At 45.5% G+C, this 21,225-nt stretch overlaps 1 long non-coding RNA gene across 1 annotated transcript in view; it reads left to right on the plus strand.

Annotated features, from left to right (window-relative positions):
* Positions 1-21,225, plus strand: part of LOC140214117 (uncharacterized) — a 113,508-nt gene that overhangs the window by 72,776 nt on the left and 19,507 nt on the right. The window contains exon 2 of the long non-coding RNA XR_011891048.1: positions 5,218-5,300. This is a non-coding gene — a long non-coding RNA (uncharacterized lncRNA). The remainder of the gene's footprint in view (positions 1-5,217; positions 5,301-21,225) is intronic.

The following is a 21,225-nucleotide window of genomic DNA, read 5'->3' on the forward strand; positions in this document are numbered from 1 at the left end:
GCCTGACCGGCCCTGCGAATTTTGAACAGACCGTCACGGTGCGCAGACGACATGGTGACAATTTTGGCTGCAAAGTATTACAGCAGCGTATGCTGTGAAAGGAGCAGCGAATCCAAGCGAAAGCCTCCACGCTCTATTCTTGGAGCAGCTATTCCTCTTGAGAGCAGAGAACTCGCAGATATCGCCTACCATGCCACGCTTCCCGCCTCCTCCTCCACGCCCCCTCCTCGTCGCCGTCCCCTTCGACTGAGCCAGTTTCCCCGTCGCAGTAAACCAGTGGTTATGGCGTTGCGCTTTCCAGCTCAACGTCCCGAATTTGATACTAGAGGTGGCGGCCGAATTTAGAAGGGGGCGAAAAAAAAACTTAGCAAGAGAATAAGTCATGGTGCAACTATCAGTCCTTATGCCGCCCGCACAAACGTCTTTCATTATTTGTTTTCTCCTGGTGTCAGCGAAAAATGGAATGGACTACCTGCACATATTGCTGAATGCACTGATGTAAAAGCGCTTGGAACTCTTCTTGATAGTTTTGTTCCTTGAAATCAATTCAATGTTTTATTGATGTTCTTCATTCCTGTCAATCATTCTATGCCGCTTGTTCGATGATCTTGATATCTTTCGATGATGTTTTGCTGAAGTTTTATGCTACGTCAAAGTTCCTTCCATATCAGTTTGGTATTTGTGATGTATTCCCTCTCTGTAATGACCCTCACATGAGGGTTAACAGTATATTTAAATAAATAAATAAATAAATAAATAAATAAATAAATAAATAAATAAATAAATAAATAAATAAATAAATAAATAAATAATTGCAGGAACGCTCAGTGTACTCAGGCTTCGGTGCACATTGAAGATCCCCGTGGGGTCAAAATTGATCTGGAGTCTCCCACTACGGCGTGCTTTATACTGCTACCATGGTATTATCAGCAGCCTGCGGCGTCGATGTGCACCAGGTCCTGACGACATTACCAACCAGATGATGCAGAACCTACCTCTAGAACACCGGAAGATGCTCCTAAGCTTTCTCAATCGAGTATGGGAGACTGGCGACGTCCCTCCTTCATGGAAGGTGGCTTGTGTTGTCCCAGTGCTGAAACCCGGCAAAGAAATGACAGACTTGGCCTCGTATCGACCTGTATCATTGACGTCGTGTGTGGCTAAGCTCATGGAGAAGCTGGCAAGTAAGCGTTTATCATGGTGGCTTGAAGATAGAAGGGCTCTGCCAACATGCATGACTGGATTCCGCACAGGTCTAAGCGCGCAAGATAGCGTCTTGGACTTGATAAGCCACATTGAACATCAAAGAGCTTTCGGCCTCTCAACACTAGCTATTTTCCTAGACGTATCAAAGGCTTATGATAACGTACTTCAAAGTTCAGTACTAAATAGCTTGATGGACATAGGCGTACAGGGCTATCTTCTGCGCTTCATTCACTCACTTATCAGTGATCGTAAAATCCAAGTGCGGTTAGGAAGTACCATAAGCACCGAAAGGGCGGCATCGCGAGGTGTACCTCAGGGAAGTGTTCTTTCCCCGACGCTGTTTAATGTTGTAATGGCTGGTCTTCCCGCTGAAGTGCAAAAACATTGCAGGCATATCCATATGTCGATATACGCGGACGACATTTGTATTTGGTTAAGCGGATATCAACACAAGCGTTTAGCTCTGATAGCTCGACAGGCCTTACTTTCAGTTCAAAATTACCTTCAAGGTGTAGGGTTGACTCTCTCGGTGGAAAAATCTGGCTTCATCATGTTTCCAGGTAGAGGAAGACGGTATGCGCGGCTGAAGATAGACATTGATCAATCTTGCCTTCGTCAATTGAAGTACAAACGCTTTTTGGGCGTAATTATTGACTACCGTCTACAGTGGCGACGAGCTGTGGACTCTATTGTGACATCACTATCTCCGCGTCTCAATGTGATCCGTAGAGTTGCAAGTGAGCAATGGGGAAATCACCCTTCTTCAATGATCAGGCTGCACGATGCACTAGTGACGAGTCGAATAATGTACCAGCTCCCTTTAATTTCCCCCTCACTATCACAGCTGGAACGACTTGAGGTTTTGCACAGAAAGGGCCTAAGGAGGGCTCTTGGCGTTCCGCAGTCTGCTCCTAATAATGCAGTACTTTATGAGTCTCTATCGAGACCTCTTAGCCTAGTCGCTTCACAAAGGCTATTGATGCAAATTGGCCGCCTCAAACAGACGATAGCCGGTCGAGCCCTTCTACAGAGCCTTCGAAAGAGATCCGAGTCCCGAGCGTACTTGGCCCTTAATACTATTGGTTACCTGGGTCTTGACGCTAGAGGTCGAACTAAGAGGTTGAATCCACCTTGGTCTTTCGCGAGCCTCGATTGTTCGTTGACAATTCCTCACGTTCGTGCTAAGCGGAGTTCTCCTTTGGCGGCAACACGTTCGCTCGTACTGGAACATCTTGAAACTGAATATGCACGTCATCTTCAAATTTTTACTGATGGCTCTGTGGACAAGGTCAGAGGATCTAGTGCAGCTGCTTTTCATATTCCCGCTTTAAAGTATGATTGGTCGGTTCGCTTCACTACAGTCGTGTCCTCCACAACGGCCGAAAGCGTTGCCATTGAGGCAGCCCTAAAAAAGCTACGGCTTTGTACGCCTCAACCCGTAGTCATTCTTACAGATTCGAAATCCGCCCTTCAAAGGTTAGAGTATGGGTTCCCTACTGATGCTTTATGTCTAAGCTCCCTACGCTCGGTGCACACTCTCCTTATCAAAGGCTTCTCCATACGATTCCAATGGGTGCCCTCGCACATAGGTATCATAGGCAACGAGATGGCGGACAGCCTTGCCCATAGAGCGCTGTCTGGGAATCCTTTGAGAAAAGTGCCTCAAGAGGACAAGAGACTCTTCAGAGAAGCGGTGTCGTGCCACTTCCACTCTTTGTGGAGCTCACCTCACAAGCCATGTGTGACTAAGGGTCTCAAAAGAAACCAAGCCACTTTACTGCTCCGCATTCGCACGGGCTCTGCTCGTACCCCTGCGTGGATGTGTAACACTGGCCTGGCGTTGTCACCATTATGTTCAACGTGTGGTGTGTGCGGTGACATAGAACATTACCTTATGTGCTGTACTCTGTATGACGCGGAAAGGAGCGTGTTATTCGGGTCCCTCAAGAGGACAGGAATTCCCCACAGTTCTATACAGGACATTGTTTTCCCGCGCGGGAACCGGTTAGATAGGAAGGAGGTTTCTCGCCTTCTTTTAAATTACCTGCAGGACACGGATTTGGCCTCCACATGGTGACCTTAGGTGTGACTGTGTGTAGTGTAGTTGTGAGGTCTGTGTCTGATTTATATGATTTATGTATTTTAAGTGTCGCTACGGTGGAGCAATTGCCGGCAGCTACTGCAAGGCTAATCCCACCAGTAGCCTACAACCACTCAACTCAACTCAACTCAACTTAAGTGATTTTAGGTATTATCCTAACCCGTCCCGCAAGGAGGCACGATTAATCTGCAGAGAGAGGGCACACGGTAGGGCATTGAGTCTATATGTTATATAAAATTCCTCGAGGCGGGCGCTCACTGGTGTAGTTACCTGTGTCCAATTTTTCCACGTTTCAGGCTTGTGTGCCATGAAGAAGATAAAAATAAAGGTTTTATATGCGGCTTGCGAAAGTTTCCTCTCAGATATATTTGGCCGCTGAAAGGTGTGGAGCATACGTTGTTGAATTGAACTGAAACGGTTGCTTGTAGCTGGGCAATTTTCGTTTCTCACTGTTCCTGGTTTTGGGCGCGAACTGAACAGGAACCATGCTTGAACTTTTTGCTAGTGAACTGCTGCAAAAGAATTAAAACATAATTTAGGCTTGTAGTGGCGGATGAGTGTAAGAACAATGCCGGCGTAATTTACGAAGCAAGGAAAGAATGTCTTGTTAATATTCTCGTCATACCCCTGGGGGTGTCTGTAGGCATCACACGTTACGTTGTTTGAACTTTACTGGTGCTCTAGTGGAAAGAGAAAAAAAATATGTCCAAATGTGCAAATACACATGTTAAGAATCGTGCAAGTATCAAAAAAGAAGGAAAAGAAACAAAACGAAAACTTCGCGTAATCACTCTAGGCAAACTGGAATGGAATGAATGTTGGGACGCGTGTTCAGAGGTGTTAGCCCGGGGATTGAAGCGAATTATTGCGCTTCTTTAGAACATGTGGACTATGTGGTCGATTATGAGTTTTTCTTAACATCGTGCCGCTTAAGCGAACAAATACGTGTCCTCGGACACCTTGTTTCGTGGTTGGTATACGATATTGGTAAAATAGGATTCGTATTTTAACAAATGATCTAAGCACGGGTAAAAGCACGACGTTATGGGTCACGAGGAAAGGCTGCTTTTGATAATTTCGTTGAGCAGATATTTTTCTTTTGTTCAGGAAGAGACACAGAAGAAAAATTACTTAGGGATGAGTGGAATGAATATTCGTACTCTTCAAGTGCGGGGCTGAGTGGTGCAGTTTTACTTAGTGGGGCACCAGAACGGTGCAAGTAATGAATTAGTGGAGTTATGCAGACATGAAACTAAAAAAAATCGAGAACTGACTTTAAAAGGATACATCTTTGTTTTCGAGCAAGTGTAATTGATGTGTGTATGACTTTAAAAATGTCCACAATTTCAGAAAAGAAAAAAAAACGGGAAGCGTCATGTCAGAAGCTTCATGAGCTGCTTCGTATCCTATGGTTGGAAATAAAAGCGCCTAAATCTGTCTAGTCAACACATATTCCTGCTTGGATGACCCACGCACTTTGAGGTTGTTGATGTGCTAACGGGTAAGGTAAATGTATTTGCGCGATCAAAAAATGCACGGAAGGAATACTGTGGCACCAAAGCATTTACCTGGGCTCAACTAACGAGACAGCTAACTTTATTTGGTTTGTTCGTGTACGACTAGTGCACGAATAATTGCGTGCAGGCATTATAATGACATAAAAAGAACTCCGAAGATCTGTTCAATGTATGAAAATTCGAGGTGTATACTGAAATAAAAACGACAAAAGATGAAATCTTTGTGAGCAGCGTTCATACTTGTCCTTATCTTCATCTGTAGACATCACCATCTATGAATGCGTTGTCTTTATCTCTGGGAAATGTTCCAGGATAAAACGGCAGCCTTAGAGTGTGTTGAAATGCTGATGCCCCCTCAATGCTTACATGTTTTTTTTTTTTTTTGTAACGCAGGCTTCTTCCTTGGCAGGGTTGCCAACGGCAAAGTACCCTTCACAGGGGCTCACTGAAAACTGCGAAACATGGAAGGTATTACGGTGAGTATTCTTTCTCCTATGTGTGCGTCTGGATGTTTGAGTGAGCGGGTGTCAGTGTGCGCGTGCGCGTGCGCATATGTGTGTACGTGTTCGCGCATGCGTGTTTGTCGGCGAGAGAGAGAGAACGCGCTTGAATGTGCATGCATTTCTGCGCGAAAAAAAAAAGTACGGTCAAAGTGAATCACTGAATGGAAATAAAGCGTGGTTTTACGGTTTCTGCTGCTGTTGATAGCTTGTTGCAGGAAGGCTTGTCGCAGCCTAAGAATCGCCTTTCATTTTTTCCTTGCAGCTTCACTGTTACTACTAAATGTGTAAGTGAAAGCACCTCTGTCTAGGTCGTGCCTTGTCCCTGTTTATTTTCATACCGGCAGAGGCGAGAGCGGAATAATAATGAATAAATTCTGCAAAAAAATGCAGTAAATGTGCAGTACTAATCAAGGCTATTGGTTGCGAAATTTCATCCGTGTAATGTGCTCGGCTCTGGATGAGGTTCTGTTGACGTCGGTCAGGTTGAAGTTTTTGAAGACAACTAATGGACTGTTTGGTGGTTACCGGCTTTCAGCAGAACCAAAACAAAAAAAATAATAATTATAGCTCCATCACCAATAAGCTTCCTATGCCGCTTGTTGGCACGCTGAATGCACCACTGTGAAACAAAGCGTACTATGCTTGACGCATCATTGTTTCATTTGCACCGTGAAAAAATTACTTATTGCATAATGGGTTGGTGGAAGTCTTGTTGAGAAAATTAGTTACATTACCGCGCTTTGTTTTAGTCAACACTCTAATCCCTACTGTGTTTAGCGGTAGTCACAGCGCCACTGCATGCCGCTGTGGTTACCCCTTCACACATGAAAACAGTAACATTTCCTATGCGTGCAACACACCAAACGTAATATGCCCCCACTGAAGTTCGTTGATATTTGGAGCACTAATACTACGTGATAATTTCTTTTTTCTTTAATTTTTCTTGCGTTTTCTTATGCTTTTTAGGTTTATTGTTTTTTTTTTCTTTATATTTTAATACTTGACCAGATCAAGCGCTTTCACACTTGGTGTGTACGCCATGGCAGCCTATCTTATTTCTTTGTTTTTTCTCTGCACGCGTGGCTGTGCAAGTCTGTAGTGTTTGACAGTGACATTGTAGGGCGAACAAGCCAGTGATAACGAAGGTGTAGGAGACTGTACTAGGAAGTGCTTTGAGAGCAAACAGCATCTTGAGCCGTTGTCCCAGCGTCGTTACTCTAACGAGACAGACAGGAAGGCGAACTCAGAAACAAGGAAACGAACGCGTCGCATGTTCTCGTTAGCTTTCTCAAAGCCAGCTTAGACATAGCGTAATCCATAGATAACGAGCAGCCGATGTTTTTATAACCGATGCGACTCACTCGCTGTTCCAATAAGTGGCTCTTCGAGGTATCAGGTGAATGTTGGGAAACGAGATGTCCATACTATCTTTGCAGTGGGCGAGGCTTGGGCGGAAGCACAAATGCAGTCACGTGAGTAGCCGCATGGCTGCTCACATGACTGCTTGCTCTCATGATGAGATAATGTGGTAGAATTATATTGTAAAGCGTCATATTCATACTGCTGCCGGTGCTCACTTTTAACTTGATTAATCTGTATTACAGTGTCATCGCTAAGTGCGAAACGCGCTTGCTGTATTTGGAATATTTTTTTTAGGGTTGTCGCGAATTTTGTAGCGAATGCGTTTTGTCTACTGGGGTGGTTGCTTGGGCTAGTTGGTAATTCATGATCAAAAATAACGTGCAGCGTGAAGGACAAGGACAGCGAGAGACGACATACACAGTGCTGTTTTGGTAATTCATGATCAAAAATAACGTACAGCGCGAAGGACAAGGACAGCGAGAGACGACATACACAGCGCTGGAGTAGCTGTAGTTTTGTCTAATGAGATTGCACGTGTGATGCGAATAATATTGCGCATTCTAGAAGGAACGCGAGCACCCGTGGTCATTCGAAAATTTACGATATGTAAATTGCCGACGCACGTGATATCACGCACTACACACATCACCCACTACGTAACTAATTTTCCAGCTCAGTGTGGTTTAGGGGCCCTTTAACGCTTTGTAACGGAGAAAGAGCCCAACGAACTGGGTACGCGGTGAGGAAAAAAATTGCGCTGAAGGCAATGAAAGTGAAAAGTTAGCCACGTTGCCGAAAATGGGTGAATCTTTGCATATGTGGGCCGCTGGAGCATGAAGAAGGCTTACAGATGGACCTGAGACCGAACTGGGAGAGTCAGTGACCTTCACCGACGCCTCTTTCAAATGCAGTGCAATTTAAAATACATTACTAGATAGACGCTGTTTCATTTTATCAGTTTTTCTGATCATTTGAGCCATTCCGTTTCCGTCAGTACTAGTTAAATTGGCCTTCTTTTTTTAAATGTTTAATTAAAACGTGCTGCGGCAATCAAAAACCCATTAGTGCGGAGTTGTTTCTTGCTTTCTTTTTAAACACTTACTCATCGCGTAGCACTCTGAGTAGCGCATAGGAACACGCCATCAATACTTTATCGACATGTTTCATACTTGTCGGGCTTCACACACAGAAAAAATAAATCTTTTTTTTCCCCCAGTTTATAAATATTTAATACCACCTGCGCGTGGCGCTTGAGAGGTACGTGCTCGGACAGCCGAAGTTGATATTCTTCAAACGAGATAAATATAACGCATGATGAGCATGTCTGGTTGGTGTCATGACGGTAGAAGAAAAAAAAAAGAAGTAGACCTTTGCGTTATTTTCGTATTGGACACGTTTCTTTGTCTTCACGTATAAGCTGTATGTCGATCACGGTTTTTTCCCTTGCGCCACCAGTTGCACTCGTGGTTTTAATCTATCTGTTTACTTAGCAAGGTCTGATAAACCATTACGATATCGGTGCATCACTCTCGTGCCTATAACTATGCCACGTAATACGCATGTATCACTAATTAACTGACGCACTTTGCAATTTATCCCTTTTCTTCGATTGTGTTTACCATTTCCGTTTAAATTTAGCAAGCTTCGTTCTGATTCGTTTTGTTCGCTGCCCAACAGTTGCGTTGCCGAGTTTCGGCTTGTGCGTTAAACGCGAAAATGTAAGTGGCTGCTAGCTCAATGCTCCGCTTATAAAACTAACAAGCGCGTACGAGAAAGCAAAAAGAATGAGGGTAGATGAAAAGGACGGAAAGAGAACGAGAGAGGAAGGTACGGTTGGGTATGGTTTCTATATATTCATGTTCTTCTTCCCTCTGACTCAATGCCATTTTGGACCCTGTAAGGTGCTTTGAATAAATAAATAAATAAATAAATAAATAAATAAATAAATAAATAAATAAATAAATTTAAGGAAGGAATTATAAAGAGAAGGAGAGAAACAAAAGGCGGGAAAACAGCAGGAAGGAAGGAGTTAGGGAGGGAAGGAGAAACAGAGTGGATCAGAGGGTTGGATGGTTGGATGAAAGGAGGGAGTTCAGCAGGGAAGGCAGGAGGGAGTTAATGAAGAAGGGGCGACTGATAAAAGTGAAGAGTTAGGGACGGATGAAGGAAGCAAACGGGGAGAGGGATCGGCTGATATAAGAAATGAGGGAGAAGAGAAAAGAAGGGAAGATAAAGGAAATGAAAGAAAGTATGGATGGAAGAGGGAGAACATTAGTCAAGGGGAAAGAAGGACAGATGAAATGAAGGAATGGGGACGGATGTGGGTGGAAAAGAGGAGCTAGGGAGGCAAGAAATGGGATGAAGAAGGAAAACAAAGGAAGGTTATGAGGGAAACAAGGGTGATACCAGCATGGACGTTTCCGGTTCTTTAAACAAAGCCGCTGTGCTCAACGCTAATCACAGCCGGAACGCACTTATCCTGGTGTACAAGCAGTGGCAGGATAACCGAAACACCAGCGCGCTTCCCGTCGCTAACGCAAGTACAGGGTCCTGCATTTGCGTCGCCTAAGCACTCGTTTTCTACTGTTATTGCCGCACTGCGTGCTTGTAGCGAATGTGTGCTCCAACCAAGGCGCAGTCGTTACCTCTACACATTTTCTTGCTTAATTCTACGCACGCACTTTTCATTTCCTCACCATCGCAACTCGTATGCAGCCTGCAATGAAAAAGACACACACACACGGGGGTGCTTTGGATAGATGTTGTTCTCTTCGACTCGATCTTCTTTCCCTTCGTTTTTCTTTACTTTACATTTCTTTCGTTCGGATCATTTTTTATTCTTTCTCAAAACTGTTCACACGGGAAAGAAGCACTTCGTGAAATACTCGCTCGTTGCTATAGTTTTCTTTGTCCGTCGCTTCTCATTGTTGTTTTATTTCTCGCGCTTCAGCGTGTTTTTATTTCACTCGCTTTTGCGGTGCAGATCGCCGCAACTGTCGTTATGCGGGAGGGGGGGGGGGGGAAGACACGGGGATGCGAGCAAACATGGAAAACGCGCCGTCTTATCGCTCGTTCGGCTCAAGTGGCAGCTGTTTGGGAACGGCATGCCACTCTTTTGGAGAACGGGGTGGGGGGGGGGGGGGGCGACACGGGCAGAAAGGTAAACAAGCCGGAGCGCGGTAATCACGCCGCCGACCCAACGTACGACAAAAAAAAAAAAAGGCGAGCAAAGAATAGCGCTTGGCCCGTCTTGTTTCTCGACGAAGAGCCGTGGAGAAGCAACTCTAGCAGATTTGAACAAGGGCCGCACCGACAGCTTACGTAAGGTGATGAAAGGCGAAACAAGCTACGAAGCTTTGCTCGCCGTTGCTGCTTTTGCTAGTGTTTGTCAGGAGGCGCTTAAAGTTCTGCTTAGGTTTGTTCCGTTCTTGTTCCTGCGTCTCGGTTTGGGTTAATTTGCTCTCGCGAAGCAAGTTCTCATACGAATGGAAAAGCTTTCACGAATATCTTCGGGGGAGGGTGAAGGGTGATTGGAAATTTAATATATCTTCGCGTGCTGCCGCCTCGCAGTACCGGTTCCTCTGGAGAATCGGTTCTCGTAATCGTATATAGAGAAAAAAAAAAAAAAAAACGTCAGGAGCAAAGAGGTGCGCCTTCCAATCGGAAAAGAAATTGTTGGTTTCTGAACGATGTTTCTGTGCAAGCTCCCGCAGGACAGTGCCGACAACGCGCTTCGAAGTGTACGGTTTCGTCCGATTTTTTTTCAGTTTCTGGAACCGTGTTCCATGTTTTCTTTTCCAATTGGATTACAATGAAATTGAGCTGTCCTGCCCTTATTGAAATCGAGGAACCTATAAGGTTATGGATATCTCCATTTCTTATGAATTTATGTGTGCCTTGGGACGTACGTATAAGGTTGTCATTTAGATGTTACCGCTTTGCCAAGTGAAGCGCTGGGAAATTCAATACCATGAACCATACTGCCAGTTCATTGCTTGCTACTCTTTGTTCATGGTGTTGGAATTGTGTTGATATTTGTCCAGAAGAGTTCGAACTGTTGCACGCGACCTGCTCCGTTCTTTGGGAAAACGAATTTTCGGATATTAAAAGAGACGTCTACTGCGTAACTTGGAGAAACTTGAGCTCCACGAATCTACATAGGGGACCCGTTTCTTTAATGCAGGAACTTTCGATAGAGCTTCTGTAATAGAAGTAACAAACCTTCGTTTCGATTAATTTTCGTGATAGCGATCAGTTGTTTGATAGAACGTTTGCCCCTGCACCGTTAGGAGACGCAGGAGACGAAACATCGGATCAAGAAACGCCAATGTATGAAAGCTTCTAACCCTACAGCTAGAATAGAACTGGCGGAACTTTCCAACTTAATCAACAAGCGTAATATAGCTGACATAAGGAAGTATAATGTGGATAGAATTGAGCATGCTCTCAGGAACGGAGGAAGACTAAAAGCAGTGAAGAAGAAACTCGGAATAGCCAAGATTCAGATGTATGCGTTAAGATACAAAGCCGGCAATGTCATTACTAATATGGATAAGATAGTTCAAGTGGCTGAGGATTTCTATAAAGATTTATACAGTAACAGTGGCACCACGAAGATAATGGCAGAGGGAATAGCCTAGAGGAATTTGACATCCCACAAGTAACGCTGGAAGAAGTAAAGAAAGCCTTGGGAGCTATGTAAAGCGGGAAGGCATCTGAGGAGGATCAGGTAAGAGCAGATTTGTTGAAGGATGGTGGGCAGATTGTTCTAAAAAACTGGCCACCCTGTATACGCAATGGCTCATGACCTTGAGCGTACCGGAATCTTGGAAGAACGCGAACATAATCTTAATCCGTAAGAAAGGGGACGCCAAAGACTTGAAAAATTATAGACCGATCAGTTTATTGTCGGTTGTCTACAAGGTATTTACTAAGCCAATCGCAAATAGAATCAGGAACACCTTAGACTTCTGTCAACAAAAGGACCAGGCAGGATTTCGTAAAGGCTACTCAACAATGCACAATATTCCCACTATTAATCAGGTGATAGAGAAATGTGTGGAATATAACCAACCCTTATATATAGCTTTCATTGATTACGAGAAAGCGTTTGATTCAGTCGAAACCTCAGCAGTCATGGAGGCATTACGGAATCAGGGCGTAGACGAACCGTATGTAAAAATACTGAAAGATATATATAGCGGCTCCACAGCCACCGTAGTCCTCCATAAAGAAAGCAACAAAATCCCAATGAAGAAAGGCGTCAGGCAGGGAGATACGATCTCTCCAATGCAATTCACAGCGAGTTTACAGGAGTTATTCAGAGACTTGGATTGGGAAGAATTGGGGATAAGAGTTAATGGAGAATACCTTATAACTTGTGATTCGCTAATGATATTGCCTTGCTTAGTAACTCAGGGGACCAATTGCAATGCATGCTCCCTGACCTGGAGAGGCAAAGCAGAAGGGTGAGTAAAAATTAATTTGCAGAAAACTAAAGTAATGCTTAACAGTCTCGGAAGAGAACAGCAGTTTGCGATAGGTAACGAGGCACTGGAAGTGGTAAAGGAATACATTTACTTAGGAAAGGTAGTGACAGCGGATCCGCATCATGAGGCTAAAATAATTAGAAGAATAAGAATGGGCTGGTTTGCGTTTGGCAGGCATTCTCAGATCGTGAACAGGACGTTGCCATTATCCCTCAAGGTAAATGTGTATAACAGCTGCGTCTTACCAGTACTCACATACGGGGCAGAAACCTGGAGGCTTACTAAGAGGGTTCTACTTAAATTGAGGACGATGCAACGATCTATGGAAAGAAGAATGATAGGTGTAACGTTAAGGGGTAAGAAAAGAGCAGATTGGGTGAGGCAACAAACGCGAGTTAATGACATCCTAGTTGAAATCAAGGAAAATAAATGGGCATGGGCAAGGCATGTAAGGAGGGGGGAAGATAATCGGTGGTCATTAAGGGTTACGGACTGGATTCCAAGAGAATGGAAGCGTTGCAGGAGGCGGCAGAATGTTGGGTGGACGGATGAGATTAAGTTTGCAGGGACAACATGGCCACAATTCGCACATGACCGGGGTAGTTGGAGAAGTATGGGAGAGGCCTTTGCCCTGCAGTGGGCGAAGCCAGGATGACGATGATGATGATGATGATGATGATGATGATGATGATGATCTAGTCTTCCGATCGGCCAGCGTGGGTAGTGACCTTCTAGCTTTTCCTGCACCACTGTGACGCGTGGCTTCATGGAGCTAACAATGCGTCCCCCTCCGACAGGCCTGCGGCGCCAGCAAGGCGAGACACGTTTGGCGGATCGAGTGTTGTTTGTTGGTTCAACGTCGCCGTTATGGACCAATGGGAGCAAGAAACTCCTGGAAAAGGGTGTTCTACGGCGTTTCCTCACGGACTCCTGTAACCGCCACGGTCGTTTGACAGACACTATAGCTAAGTGCTGGATCATCTCAGGAACCAAGACGCGCCAGCTTGAGTCAGGCGCGACAACCCCTGTCTACGAAGCTCCCCTCTTTTCTGTGCGCTCAGTGAATAAAGGTCCGGGAGTGATTGGGAGAACCTTCGCCCTCAACAAGGTTCATTCGATGACTTTGGATGCTCCGATTGGACGAAGGTGGGGCGGCGTATTTCCCTGGCCGGACGATCTAGGGAAGACAGAGGGGGTTTAAGCAGACATTTTCGGCTCCTCAGTGTGCTTCAATTCAGTGTTGCTAGACTGATGAGACGTAACGTTTTGCACGTTTCATGTAGATACTGTAAATAAACCCGGTACTCCTCGTTCTCGATGAGAATATGTTCCTCCCTTCAACAACGTCCTGAGCGTGGATGAATCGGATGACGGCATGGGCCCGCTACACGTTTTGGCATGCCCGACGCCAACTCGTACAGTATTAGACTGGATAAGATTTGATACTCAAAACATTTGTCGTGACCGCCGTCAGCACTCCTCGCAGTAGCTAAGCAGGTATGGCGTTGTCGGCTTACGAGAGGTTGCGGGTTCTGTATCCAGCCGTTCGGTGACATAAGGCTGTTTCACATGACGCGATTTTCAGTAAGCGACACAGCGAATTCTGTCGCTCAGCGACCGCCGCGACGTCGTGGGCTCTCCGCGACTGGATTCCTGCAGGTTGGTCGCGCCGTCGCTCAGTCGCAGCGATCGGCGCGATGTGGGAGGGGCAATGTGCGCGACGAAATAAAGCACCATCACAATAGGAGCTTTCCTGTTTTACCGCGCGTTCGTTGCTCCGTGGAGCAATGTCTCATCCAGGAAAAGAAGTTGTACCTCCCATACTAACAACGAAACTAGAGCGTACTACACAGAAACACCCCACCGACGCTGCACAAGCCGCACGCTCATGCTTGTAGTGTTGTGCAGCGCCTCACTCACCGTATATGAAAGCTGTCGTAAAGCCTCAACGCTTTTGAACGTTAAAAATGGTGTACCTATTCTATTATCGAATAAAAATAGGAAAATTTGAATATGTGACTAGTTTCCATGTTGTTGTTATTTAACGATGCAGGCATGGATACTTCGTGAGCAGGAGGCAACCTTGCGCATCGCTGCGACGGATATCGCGCTGCCGCAGACTCATGTGAGAGCTGTCAGCGAAAATGCAGAACGATTTTTTTCGCTCCAATCGCGCCGTGTGAAACAGCCTATATGTGGATTCGATATGCGCGTTCGGTGACACTCAACCCTCACTGTTGTTGCACTCTGCGTAAGCCTATGCGTACGAGGGAGGGACGCGAGAGGATGCTGCTTTCCGCTTCGTATCTCAGCCTTTTGCTATTTTGACTCTTACTGAGCAGGAAATGAGCAGCAGACTACATAACTTATGGCATGATCTTTGAGGCGACAGTAACTGACTCTGAAAAAAAAAAAAAAGTTGGCGACCTACATAAACTCGTCTATGGCGCCGTAGAACGGACAAGACACTGACGTGAGTGGTTTTCTGACTGTGAAGTTGTAACCTGAGATCGCATTTTGTACGATTTTTTCGCTTCAATTCATTCGTTATCAGTGGCTTATGATGGCGATCCCGAAGGCTTGACGTCGTGCTAGCCAATTACGAAGAGCAGGAAGATTGGAAAAAAAAAGAGAAAATATTGTGACATGCTACAGGCTCTGAAACTGTTTGTCACTGGGAGTTCCGTTAAAAAATAGAGATGAAAACGGCGGACAGCAAACGTCACCGTCGTACACAAAGCCACTTTCGGTGTGCGACAACTAGAGGAGCCGAAACAAGCTTCTGTTTTGAACGCCTTCGTAACAACCTTTTAGGAAGGGCTGGACCAATCTTCCATATAACTTCGGTCTTTCCGCTTTCTTTCTTTCTTTCTCAGAGAAGTCGACGCTTGATTCTCACCCCATGTCATTGGAAGCCGAAATTGGCACCAGTGACCTTTTCGGGGCAGTCCAATTTTCCGACTGCCTGTTCTTCCTCGATACATTCTTTTTTAAAGTTCAAATTGGACAGGAATTGGCGGACCGAGTCGGCGTGAAAAGCAGAAAGTGCGTTCTCTTGACACCCAAGAGTAAATTTAATCAAGAAATGAGGCTCTGGCTCTCCGCCGCTGCTTTACTGTTTGCTGAAATTTTGGCAGACTAACTCTTGCAGCATCCGAAGTTTCTGGATGTTGATGCGAATATAGAGCGCAAATTCTAAGAAAAACATGATTCGAAAAAAGTAGTGGGGGGGAGAGTTTACGGGGCGTGACATTTCGTCTGAACGATTGAGGAGCTCGGGCCTACGGTTAGGAGTTGAAAAACATTCCGGTTGGACGAAAAAGAAAAACAATGTAATTTGGAGGAAACGATATTAGGTGCACAGGTCTCTTATTATTGTTTTGCTGCTGCTGGGCCAAAGATTGAGGTCATTTCGTAGAAAATGACCTGAGAAACTCGCAGCCGAGTTATTATTTTGTTACTTCTTTTTCTTATTTTTTTTTTATTTTGCTACAGAATGCATTGAATGGGTGACGCAAGTGTTCGAAATACAAAAACGGGTGCTCAAGTTGAAGAGATAAGATTGTAAATTGCGTATATTTTCTTTCAGAATTTTGAAGAAATTGTGCGCAATTCTTAATTGAAAAAAAAAAAGCGAGTATCTTTCACCTTTTCGATTATTGCTGCTGTGGAATGCTTAACTAAACTGTTGGCTTAACTTCGTGCAAATTCACAGTCAGTTATGAGACAGGCGATGAAATGTAGGAGGATTAATTTTAGAACAACTGGGGTTCCATGACATTCAACCAATGTAGGGTACGCGAGCGTCTTTTGCATTCCGACCCCGAGAGAATGCGGTCGCTGAGGCGGGGTCCGAACCCACGACCTCGTGCTGGACAGCACGACGCCATAGCCACTGGCCTCCGCGCTGGTATTGTCGAAAACCGCATTTCAGCTCAGGTTCATGCGCTTGCTTATTACTGAGGTCCAAGCCCAGGCTCCTCAACTCTTCGAAAAGGTAATGTTATTCTAGCTGCCTCTTCTATTTTGCTAATGAGGGATCACTTGGCTCACGGCTGCTTACCACATGTTGCAACTGAAGCGTGCCAACCTAAGTCAACCGAGGCATATAAACAGTGCTAAACTAAGTCAGCTGAGCTAAGTAAACCATACGAAAAGCTTCGCGTGTTACTTACTCTCTGCTGTCATAAGGAAAATCGGGCTCAAGAATTGTCCAACGTGGTATGCGCCGTCGAAGTCAACGCATCGGAATGCCTCGCGAAGGCGCAGGTCCCTCTTTTTGTACATTACGGTCTTGCAAGCTAGAACGCCCCACCAGAGTCTGGTATGTTCACGCAGTAAAACGAAGATTCTACGCGAAGAGAGAAAAGCAGAACACAACACGTTGGCAGGAGGCGCGCCAAAAACAAACGAGAGAGGATCTCTGTGGATGGCCATCCGTACACAGTGAACAGAAACAAACAATCAGTCGGCGATCGCACGTTCGCAAGACAGAAAAACAAGAGCAGAAGTTCGCGGCAGTACCTTTCCTGCCGTGGACTTGCCCTCGTGTTTACTTTCGGCTCTATCATCATCCCAAAATTGAAGACAAGAGGAAGAGAAAAAAGGTGATCGCTTTCCGGTTTGAAAGTCGTCTTCTCTGTTTTCAGGCAGCCACGATCGGTGCTGCGGTGTAGACGACCAGGTGGCAGAGCAAGTAATTTAGAAACAAAAGGAAAACGCTACGCAAACGGGCACGGAGCTGGCTAGCGATTCGTTTAGTAAAGCGATTGTTTCCTAGCCGTGTTAGCGACAAAGAAGAAAGAGCATCTACGTAGCTACGAAGTCGAAAGCAACGCGCAGCAGAAAGTTGCACGAAAAGAATAATGCAGATCCCAGGCGTCGCGGTAGACCGCCTAAGCGAATCTGTGGTGGAGTGGGAAGGACAAAAAAAAAGAAAAGGCGCATCTCAGTAAAATTTGCTTAGGGTACTGATGTGACGAATGCTCGGTCGGCCAGGGTTGCGGAGTAACACGACGTGGTGCCACCGTCCACCCCAGCATTGAGATCTCGAGACGCTACAAGTTATTGCACGAGAGCCTCAAAGATTGACGTGGCGTTGACGGCAGAGAAGTAGCAGTTTGATGCCAGATACTTCTCCGACCGTTTATAAGGGAGGAGCCAGGGAAAAAAAGACTAATTACTTTATTAAAGGAATGATTAGCCTGTCGGCGTATATGTGTGACAGTGAGGACATTTGAGTAGTGTTCGTTGCTTCATTGCGTGCTTACGAAGAGAACGCTGCAGGTCACGGGCACACTTGGTGTAGCCAGACGGTAACAGACCAGACATGTGCGCTCCCTCCCACCCCAACCCCTTTCCGAATATTCCATGTTAGTACAGCGACGCGCATATTTCACTTAAAGTATTCGCCAAAATATTTTGCGCTAGCCGCTGCACTCTTGTTTCACCTATTTGGCGGAAGGATCGCGTTTTGGAGTGTACGTCGTTCAGTGTAACCCTTGACTTGTTTTTTTTTTAAAGTACGAAGTTGCCTCCGTTTACGGGGATGCAAGGTGCTACCGCGATGGCGCAAGCATAAACTCATGTCGCTGCCTGCTGGCAACTGCAGAAAGCAAGCAGCCTGTTAGGGGAGGGATGCCGCGTGTGTCCCGCTCTCTTGAACTCGTGGCAACCCTTCCTGAACGGCTGCCTCATACAGCTGCCGAGAGCCGGCAACACAAGATTGTGCTAGCGCCATTTTCGCAGCGGCCATTTTTCTCAGACAGGAAAGCAGTTTGTCATTCACCCCTTAACAACAACAAAAAAAAAAGAAAAAAAAGCAAGCAATTGCGCCAAGTTTTACACTGAACGAAGCAGACTCCGAAATTTCATCTTTCTGCAAAATTTGACCAAGAACAGTGCAGAGTTATGTAACAGCAAATCTTTTCTTTTTTTCGAACACTTTAAGCGAAACATACAACTCCCTGTAAGTGGCTTTCCCAGCCTCTTTTCGTCCCCTTTCCCGTATCCGGCCAAGTGGGTCAGGCTCACATGAAGCCACATGTACTTCCAGTCCGGTCGTAGTTATTGCGCAGCATAGGCACGTCTAAGTGAAGCTGTGGTTTCACAAGAAACGTATGAACGCGGTTGTGGCCCAATGAAAACGCAATATCAGTGTCTACTCAGCTGTAAATGCGAGAGAAATGCGTTAGCTTTACGTCGCACCTCTCTGAGGTTCTGGATCCATGATTTAAACGTCGTTCACCACATTGCCAAGTGTTGTCCTGTTGTTCTTGTCGTTGTTATCGTGTTGTCAAGTTGTCCGTTTGTCCGACAAACGTCCTGCCTCTTCGAGTAGTGAAGCGCAACTGCCGTTGGTCCGGTGCAGAGCACCGTTCCTTGCATTATATATATATATATATATATATATATATATATATATATATATATTGGAACGATAAGAAAGCAGGAAACCGAGGCGCCTGATTTTTATTAGATCATAAAAGCCAAGAAGACACGAAGGACAGCTTAGCGGAAGTCAACTGTAGGTCTTACTTGAATAAAAAAAAAAAACAAGTGAATATGAAAGTGGATGAAAAAATGCAGGCTCCCCCGTAATTAGGAGTAGTTGTAAGCATGAAATGGCTACCGCAAGGCAGACTGGTTGGAGTAATTACGACGATTACTCACGATTATCACAACCATCTCACAACCATCTCACAACCATCCGGGGCGCGCCGGACGCGGCCGGCCTGGATGAATGGATGGATGTTATGAGCGTCCCCTTTGGAACGGGGCGGTGGGTTGCGCCACCAAGCTCTTGCTATTATACTGCCTAATGTCCTACCTACGTTAAACAATGAAAAAAAAACACGATGAACTACCACGCCCAAATTTTCTGATCCCCTATTGCGAACTGTGCTTTTTGTACGTCTCCGTCGTTTGTCGTTTCCCTACTTCCACCAATCATCCTATCGCCTCTTACTGATGCCTATTACGGACATGTTTGCTTTACCGCTGCTCCCGCTGAACCCAAGGGCTTCAAGGAGGCCAGTGGGGCCTAAATCGACCGCTGGGTAGACGTCTTCACATTCTAATAAAACATGCTCCGTCGTTTCCCTAGCTTTACCGCAGCAAGCACATGCTTCTTCTTTCTTCTTATATCTCGCTTTATAGGTGCGTGTTCTAAGGCATCCCGACCTCGCTTCGAAAAGTAATGAGCTTCCCTTTGAGTTATCATAAACGGTTTCTTTCCTGGTTTCGTTTTTTTCCTCTTAAGTAGTTACTCATGGCAGGTTTCTTTTCCATTGCCACCACCCATGAGATTATTTCAGCCTCTCTGACTTTCCGCTTGACCTTCTTTGTCGCTGTGTTGCCCGCCCTACAGGCCGCATACTTGCTGGTAAGCTTCCTAGTTCTTTTCCTCCACTGTGAATCAACGTTTTTCCTGCACAAATACCTGAACACCCTCCCAGCCCTTTTACTTTCTTCCATATTCCTCAGACGTTCTTCATACTCGATTTTACTGCGAGCTTCCCTCACTTCAAAACTAGTCCAGCCCATATCACCCTGCACAGCTTCATTTGTAGTCTTCCCTTGAGCGCCCAATGCGAGGCGACCCACTGACCTTTGGTTCCCGTCGAGTCCTGATTGTACCCCTGATTTAAAGCAAACAACCGCATTTCCAAAAGTAAGTCCTGGAACCATTACACCTTTCCACATAGCTCGGAGGACCTTGTACCTATTGTATCCCCATAGCGCTCTGTGCTTCATTATGGCTGCATTTCTCTTCCCCTTTACTGTTATGGTTTTTTCCTGTGTTTCCATATATTTATTGCCTTCCTTTATCCATATACCAAAGTATTTATGTTCTGTTACCCGAGGTATTTCTTGGCCCTGTATCTCCACTGTCTGTTCACTGTTTCCATTGAACACCATAACACCTGATTTTCTAACACTAAATTTCAAACCTAAATTGTTGCCTTCCTGTCCACAGATATTAGCCAGACGTTGCAAATCACTTTGCTTATTAGCTAGCAACACAATGCCGTCCGCATAAAATAAACCTGGGAGTTGCTGCTCTACTACTGTACCCGCTTGTTTGTAGGAGAGATTAAACCCGATATTACTTCCTTCTATCGCTCTCTCCATCCTCACCATGTACATCATAAACAGCAGCGGGGATAAAGGGCCCCCTTGCCTCAGTCCCTGGCCATGAAGCGTGGCGCCATCTCTCGGAGGCGGCGCAAAATCCGCACCGCAGAACTGACGGACCGCCGACATTGAAAAGAGCGCAGGCAACCTTGGTTCAGCGCGAAATGATGGCAGTGAAGTGTATGGGGCACTGAATCTGGCCTTTTGAACATCGCTATTAGAAACGACAAATTAAACTTCACCGTACAAGAAGTTACAGCGTGAGTGATATTGTGAACAAACCTTAGGGAGAAATCGGAAGCAATATTTCTTTTTGTAACGTGTATTGGCAGTAACTAGCGTATGTAATACTGTCCTGTACAAGGGGTTGGAGGCCACAGACTGCAGTTTCTTAAGTTTTGACTGGTTACCCGGATGATCTAGTTTTGCTCTCGCAACGATGCCAGGATGTTCTCTTTTCGTTCTCGCCCCGTTCTCGTCCTGAGTTCCCAGATAGCGGCTCTGTATTGTGGCTCAAGGTCTCTTGAAAGTCGCCGACAACGGGAACTAAAAGCTTTTCATGTTTAGAACTCGTCGCCCCAGGTGCAATTCGAACTCAGGTCTTCGCATTATGTGTGCGAATCTGTACCAGGTAAGCGACCGCGGTGCCTTTATACCATCCACTTTTCGGGGCAATTATGTTTGTCTACTAGAATTAACCCTGAGAGTACCCAAGATAGTGAAGGCATACACATATGTGCGCAAACATGGTCTCCTAGGCTCTCCCATCCCCTCTTTTCCTTTACCAAGTAAGCGGCTTTCCACTCTTAACGCGCGTACACTTATTTTCCACTTTGACACTCCTAATGCTGACGCTTAAAAAAAAGACTTCTAATAGACCTTTGTTTCTTTAGGCCACAATCGGACGCACA

Source organism: Dermacentor andersoni, chromosome 11, assembly GCF_023375885.2.
Source record: "Dermacentor andersoni chromosome 11, qqDerAnde1_hic_scaffold, whole genome shotgun sequence".
NCBI classification, from domain to species: Eukaryota; Metazoa; Arthropoda; class Arachnida; order Ixodida; family Ixodidae; genus Dermacentor; species Dermacentor andersoni.